This window comes from Ochotona curzoniae, unplaced genomic scaffold, assembly GCF_017591425.1.
Source record: "Ochotona curzoniae isolate NIBS_2020 unplaced genomic scaffold, NIBS_Ocur_1.0 contig_291, whole genome shotgun sequence".
In the NCBI taxonomy this organism is placed as follows: domain Eukaryota; kingdom Metazoa; phylum Chordata; class Mammalia; order Lagomorpha; family Ochotonidae; genus Ochotona; species Ochotona curzoniae.
Window position 1 is genome coordinate 18,393,409 of NW_024465649.1, and position 6,997 is coordinate 18,400,405.

Below are 6,997 nucleotides of genomic sequence, written 5' to 3' on the forward strand. Positions count from 1 at the left end.
TTGGGCCATCCTCTACTGCTTTCCCAGGCTGCAAGCATGGAGTTGGATGGGACATGGGGATGCTGGGGTTAGAACCGGTGCCCAAATCGGATCCTAGTGTAGTCAAGATGAAGACATTAGCCACGAGGCTTCCATGCTGGGGTCCTTCTGTTTTTATGTTACCGGGATGCTCTTCACATTTCCCTATGGTTTTGGTAATTTTTTTTCCTGCTCCCTGTCAAGAGAACATTTGTAAATATCATTTGTAGGGCAGGTTTGGGAGAAGCAGATTCTTGGAGATTTTCTTTACAATGGAAGAGTTTTATTTCCTTTCCAAAGAAAAGGAGAACCTTGCTGGGTGAGTTATTCTGGGATGAAATTTTTCTCCTTTTAAAATCTGGAATACATCATTCCATTCTCTTCTGGCCTATAGAGTTTCTTGTGAGAGGTTAGCTGTGAGTCTTATTGACATACCTGTATGTGTCAATTGATTTTCTTTTCACATGCACATTTAAGGATATATTCTTTATGTTCAACTGATGATAGCTTGATTTTCATGTGTTCGGATGAAGATCCCTTTTCTTCAAATCTGTTGGGAGTTCTGTGGACCTCCAGGGTGTTGTTTTTTAATGCTTTCTTCAGATTAGGGATGTTTTCCTTTATTTTTTCATTAAATAAATTTTAAAACTTGTTTCTTTTTCTGTACCTTCTGGAACACACAGAACTCTTATATTTGCACTTTAATAATGTCTTTCAGTTCTTGAATACTTTTTTATACTAGATCTGCTTCCAGCTTTTGATTGTTTTCCCATTGTAATTCGAAATATCTTCAGATTCTGAGATTCATTCTCCTGCCTCCTTCATTCTATTATTGAGGTTTTCCACTAAATTTTTCATTTGTGCTAGTACATCCTTCATTTCCAATAATTTTGCTTGATTTTTTTCAGTGTTGCTATATGCTGTATGGCATATTTGTTAAATTCCTTGAACTCCTATCTATATTTCTCATTGTTCACAATCATTATAATAAGTGTTTTGAATTGCATATCCCCTATTTTCTCAATGTACTCCTCAGTTAACTCTGAGGCTGGTAGAAGCTTTTGCTCCTTTGCTGGGGAGTCTTCAGTAATGTTGATTGTGCCTCTGTTTCTTCTTCTGTTCTTGGGTCAATGTGCTCTTGGCTAGCATGTTCTCTCCCCTAGGGATGATTTCTAAGCTGTGTTACCCATAGGTCTACAAGTCAATTTTACTTATTGGGTTTAGTAGCCTGTTCCTTGTTTGTAGTCAGTTACACCACTCCCTGTGTTTGGTTTTCAGCCTTGGCTCTTGCACTAGGCTTCCACTATAGACTCCTGTTGTAGTGCCGGCTACTGGCTCATCACTATCCCCACCCTGTATTCCTGTTATAGGACCATGGTGATGTCTTCGCAGCCTTTCCCCTCACCTCCAGTTTAAGCAGTGCCCCAGATTTTGAAGATACCATCTGTCCTAAATAACTGGCTTGTCAGCAGTGCTGATCTTGCCAACATTTGCTGACCATTAAGTGCAAAGACCACCTGGACTTATTTGGGTGGAGCCTGTAGAATGTCACATTGGAACTGTTTTGTCTGGGGGAACAGTGCAATGCAGTAATCTGGAGCTGATTTTGTTCCCAGTAAAGCACTTGCACAACTCGTTGTTGTCTTCCAGTCCCACAGTGTCTGGTCCCATATAAACTGCACCTGATCGCTGCTGTTTTAATGCATGTGTAGTTTACCATTGCTCCTCCCCTCAGCCCTTTATGCCCTGCACAAAATGGCACCTGATGGGGCACTGATGAAGATCTATGGTTGCTGGCTGTCAAACCAGATTATGGTGCCTGCTGATATACATATGGGTCAGATCTGGGAGCATGCCAGGCTGGGCCAATGCATTACACGCACTGGCAGATGTGAGAACTAGGACAAGTACAGGACAGTCTGGGACTGGTTGTAACACCCACCAGATCAAATTAAAGCAGTACTAAAGTTGACTGGGCTGGCCTAGTCAGTAGCACCCATGAACATCAGCTGGAATTGGGGCCAGATCAGGCCAACTCAAGCTACAGCATCTGTCAGGAAATGCCAAGGTGAGGCAGGCCATGTCAGACTGGATCACAGTACACACCAGCACATGTAAGACCCAAGGTAGGGGGTGGTGCAAGTGCAGTAGGAGGCTATGTAGGGCTCGCCTGTTGGGCTACTGCTCACACTGTTCAGTGTAAAAACTTGGACTGAGGACAGATCAGGCCATAGCATCTATGGGCCTGCATGTGAACTGGGTTAGGGAGAGAGCCAACCTTGGTTAACTTTGTGTATCCACTGGTGCATGTTTGAACCAGAGTTACTGCTGGCTAGTCTGGCTTTGCTGCAGCATCCTCTGGCAAGTTCTGGGACTTTGGGAAAATCCTGTGAAGCTAGATTGCAGAACTACCTGGAAAGTGCAAGATTCAGGGTGGATGTGGGTTCAGTAGGTAAACCTAGGGCATTTCTCTAATGGGTTACAGCTCCTACTGGTGAGCATGAGAACCAAGATGAGGGGTGGGCCTGGCTAGATAGACATCAGCATCCACTGGCATGAGTGAGGTCTGGAGGTTGGAATTGATTGGGTTGAGTTAGTCTTTAGTGCCCAGTTATGTGTATGAGAGCTGAATGGTGTATGAGACTGACTGGACTGACAGACACAGGAACCATGGCTGAGGGCCAGCCCAGTGAGTATTAGTGGGAGTCACCTGACTGCACTGCTGCTCCCAATGGGGTATGTAGGGGCAGAGTGTGTGGTGGGCAGGGTTTGGCTGGGCTGCAGTACCCACTGGTTTAAGAGACATAGCCAGATATAGATCTGACCTAGCAATTGCGACTGCTATTGTGTGCATTGGATGATGTGGGTGACAGAATTAGCTGGACCCCATACTGGTGGGCATATATGAGTGCCAGGTATGGGAATCACCTCAAATGAGATTTCTTTGAGGGTCCTTCCAAGTAAACAACTGGACTCGGAACTCTAACCTTGGGGAGAGTGGCAGGACCTGTGATCTTACATCATAGTGCATGTGTCTGAGTTGGGACACCTCAGTTACTGAAAACCATACAATGGACACATACCCAGATGCACATGGAGGATTAGGCAGTCCACTGGAGCCAGTAGAGGACATTTGGTACCATAATAGAGGAAGGAGGGTTGGACAAATTGTTCAACTGCCTCAGAGAAGTTGGACAGCAAATTTCTGGGTGAATGGAGATTGCGTGGTGGGCTGTGTCAGCCAATGGACCTTGGAAGGATTTCCTCACTGCTTGGATCAATGAGATTGACAGCATTTCAAAACTATTGATAGTACTTGAACAGAATCCTCAGCACATGGCCCACATCAGGGATGCTGGCATGACACTGGGTGGCCTTTCCCCATCCTTAGGTACTTGGACAGTTTGAGATGAATGTGGTTTTTCCCTTTGTGTCCCCCTCCCCCTCAATATAGGAAGAAAATAAGAATTGTGTGGAAATGCTGGTCTCGCTCACTTACCCTAGTCCTCAACCCTTCCCACTGTAATCAACTGTTTAAACATCATCAAAAATAATTTTTTTTTTAATGCTAAAGCTTGTTTTGTGGCTTATTAGTGCTGAGGCTTGTCTTGTGGTGGATCAATACTGGAAAAAGTTGTATGTACGGTGAAAAAGTGTATTTTGCATCTGTAGGATGCTAGGTTCTATGAATATCACTTAAGTCCTTTTGTTCTAGTGTGCTCTGTGGTTTCCTTGATGACTGTCTGTCTCATCAGTACGTCCTTTGAGGTGCTAAGGTTCCCCACTATTTATGTGCTGGAGTACTAATAGTTTGCTTCATGTAGCTAGCAATTTGGTGTGTATACATTTGGCATTTGGGGTGTACACATTTATTATGGTGATTCTTTTTGTGTATTGTGTATTTGGATGATTATATAGTGTCCTTCCTGATCTCTTTCAATGTTTTTCATGTCAAAGACTATATTATCTAATGCAAGAATGGCTACTCTGGCTTGTTTTTCCTTTCCATTTGCTTAGAATATGCCTTTCTATCCTTTCATTGTCAGTTTTCATACATATTTTTTTTTGAGATATGTTTCCTGTAGACAACAGATAAATGAATTTTGTTTTTTTGATAAAGTCTGCTTAATCTACAAAGCTTCATTGATGAGTTTACGCCATCTATGCTTAGGATTAATGTCGATAGGATATTTGGGCCCTGTGATTTTTTTTTAAAGATTTATTTTTATTATTTTTTTATTGGAAAGGCGGATATACAGAGAGGAGAGACAGAGAGGAATTTCTTCCGTGCGATGATTCACTCCCCAAGTGAGTGCAACGGGCTGATGCCATGCCGATCCGAAGCCAGGAGCCTCTTCCGGGTCTCCCATGCGGGTGCAGGGTCCCAAAGCCCTGGGCCGTCCTCGACTGCCTTCCCGGGCCACAGGCAGGGAGCTGGAAGGGAAGTGGGACCGCCGGGATTAGAATTGATGCCCATATGGGATCCCGGGCGTGCAAGGTGAGGACTTTAACCACTGTGCCATCGCGCCAGGCCCATGGGGTGCTGTGATTTTTAAAAAATTATTAGTGTTTAATTCTTTTATTTTGATAATCTTGACATGGTTGATTAGGGTTCAAAGGGTCAAAGGCTATAGGAAAGTGGGTAAGACCATTGTTTCCACATTAATGTTATTTTTTTCTGCATCAGGGATAAGGGATAGATAAAGGGAGAAGCCCCACCCAGCCTCTCACCCATCCCAGGTCCCTGATGTGAGGCATGCTCTGAGGGTCCTGTTCAAGCAGTTTTGATAGTTCAACAGTTCTGAATTGCTGCCAATCTCACCATTCCACTCGCAATGAAATCTCTTCAGAATCCACTGGCTGACATAGTCTCTTCATGGTTGGAGCTCTGAGATTAGCAGTTCAGTTGGAGGAATCTCCAAAGAAACTTCATCAGAAATGATCCCAGACCTGATTCTTGTGTGTGCTTGTCAGAACAGTGTCTGGCATAGTCCATTGCCCTTATGAGCCTATGCATATGCTGGTGGTTGCAATTGCTGGGCCCATTATGCCTCCAGCTCTGTCTTCTACACAAACCAATGGGTGTTATAGTCCAGCCTGATTCTGTCCACTTCACACTCAACCCACCCCAAATTCCAGCTGGTGCTGGTCGGTTTTACAGGTTAGCCCAGCCCAGCTGACACCCTGCCCCAGCTGTACTGTGCACTGGTGTGTATTTCAACCAAACCTGGTCCTACCCACACTCTGTTCTGGTGCTCAGATTTGCCAGTGGGTGATGTGAACTGGTTCAACCTGGTATGCCCCAATCTATGCCAAATGGATGTTGGTGGGTGCATTTCCCTGATCTGGTCTGGGCTGCTCCCTATTGTGATTTTTTTGCTCACCTGCAGAGACTGTGTCTTGACACAGGTGTTTCCATGCTCCTTCATCAGAACCTTTCTGAGTGCCAGATCTTGTGCATACTGGTAGGTCCATGGGCTAGTCCTACCTAGTCTACCTCCTGTCCTGGAAATAACAGTGGCCTTTCTTGACTGGCCTTCAACCCATTCCAGTCCTTACTGTTGGATGTTTCAGCCCAGCCAAGGCTCGTCCATACCCAGACACAGCTCACAGCTCTCTGCTAGGTGCAGAGACCTAGCCTATTCTGACCGATATCTACCCTAGTTCTCATGAGCACCAGACAGTGCTGGAGTCTAGCCTGGCTCAGTGTGCCCAGCCTCAGTTCACACTTGTGCCAAGGAATACTGCAGTCATATTCAGACCAGAACTCAGCCCCCACTCCATCCCCCTACACTCACAAATGGGAACCCCAAATCAGCAAGTGTGTGCTCTCTTAGCTTTCCAACCAGGCCTCTTCCCAGTCACAGATTGTGCACATGCCAGTGGTTGCTCTGACCCAACTTGGCATAACCCCTCTCCTGATTTGGCCTTTGCCATCAATGCTGTGGCCTAGCATCCCTGGCTCATGCAGACCAGTCAGTGTAAGAGTCTAGCTCAGCATGACCTGTGCTCCAGCCTGAATTCTGTTCTTCCTTGTGAGCTAAGGTTTGCTCAGCCCTGCCCAGTCCACCCCCATCCAGTTGCAGCCCAGCCCACACCACACCCTCTTTTAGGATGCACATTCGGGTGCTGTAGCCTGGAGCTGCCCAGACTGTTGGTTCCTTTACCATGGTCACACCTAGCTCAACCCATCACCACCCCAGCTCTTGAGCCAACCAGCAGGACTTGTATGTCCATAGGGTTGGGCCCACACATCCCCTATAGAATCTACCCCAGGACCTGGTTCTCTCTCTTGCTGGTTAGAGTCATGACCCTGCCAAGTGTGACCCATCTTCGGTTCCACCACCCAGTCAGGTACTGGTACCTAGTCCTGCCAGACAGGCCCTCTTCCATAGCTTTCGTGTGAACTCGTGTGTGGCAGTCAGTGATGCTGTATGGTAAAAGTCCATCTCAGGATTCCCATGTGGGCTGGTAAATCAGTCTGGCCCAAATAGATCTTATGGACTCTCTGTTAGTTATTTAATACTGTTAAAGTTCTGGTTCTTAACGTTATTAAGCACACCTAATTCCCGCAATCTGGTTCTTTTACTGTGAGCAGAAAACACCAGACATCATGAGGCATTTTAATAAGTTTATTCCTGCAGGTGGTGGAAGGGCTGCTAGAGGAAGGGCAGAGGGAGGTGCCTGGGGCTCCTTATGTTCAGGTGAGCCACAGGTGTGTGTGTGTGGGGGGCAGGACTGGGAGGGATTGAGGGCAGGCCCCAGAGAATTGGTGCCTACAGGTGAATGCCTAAGGGTAATTGGTAAGTGGGTAGCCTTTGGAAAGGGGTTAGGAGATAGGGGTGAGATACTCAGGTAAAATGCCAGATTGTCTGATTGGTGAACAGATGGACCAGCATGAATCTCATGAGCTGTGGAGAAGAGTAAATGGCACCGGGTCCAGGGTGGCAGTCTCAGTTTCCATGATGACCTTCAAATT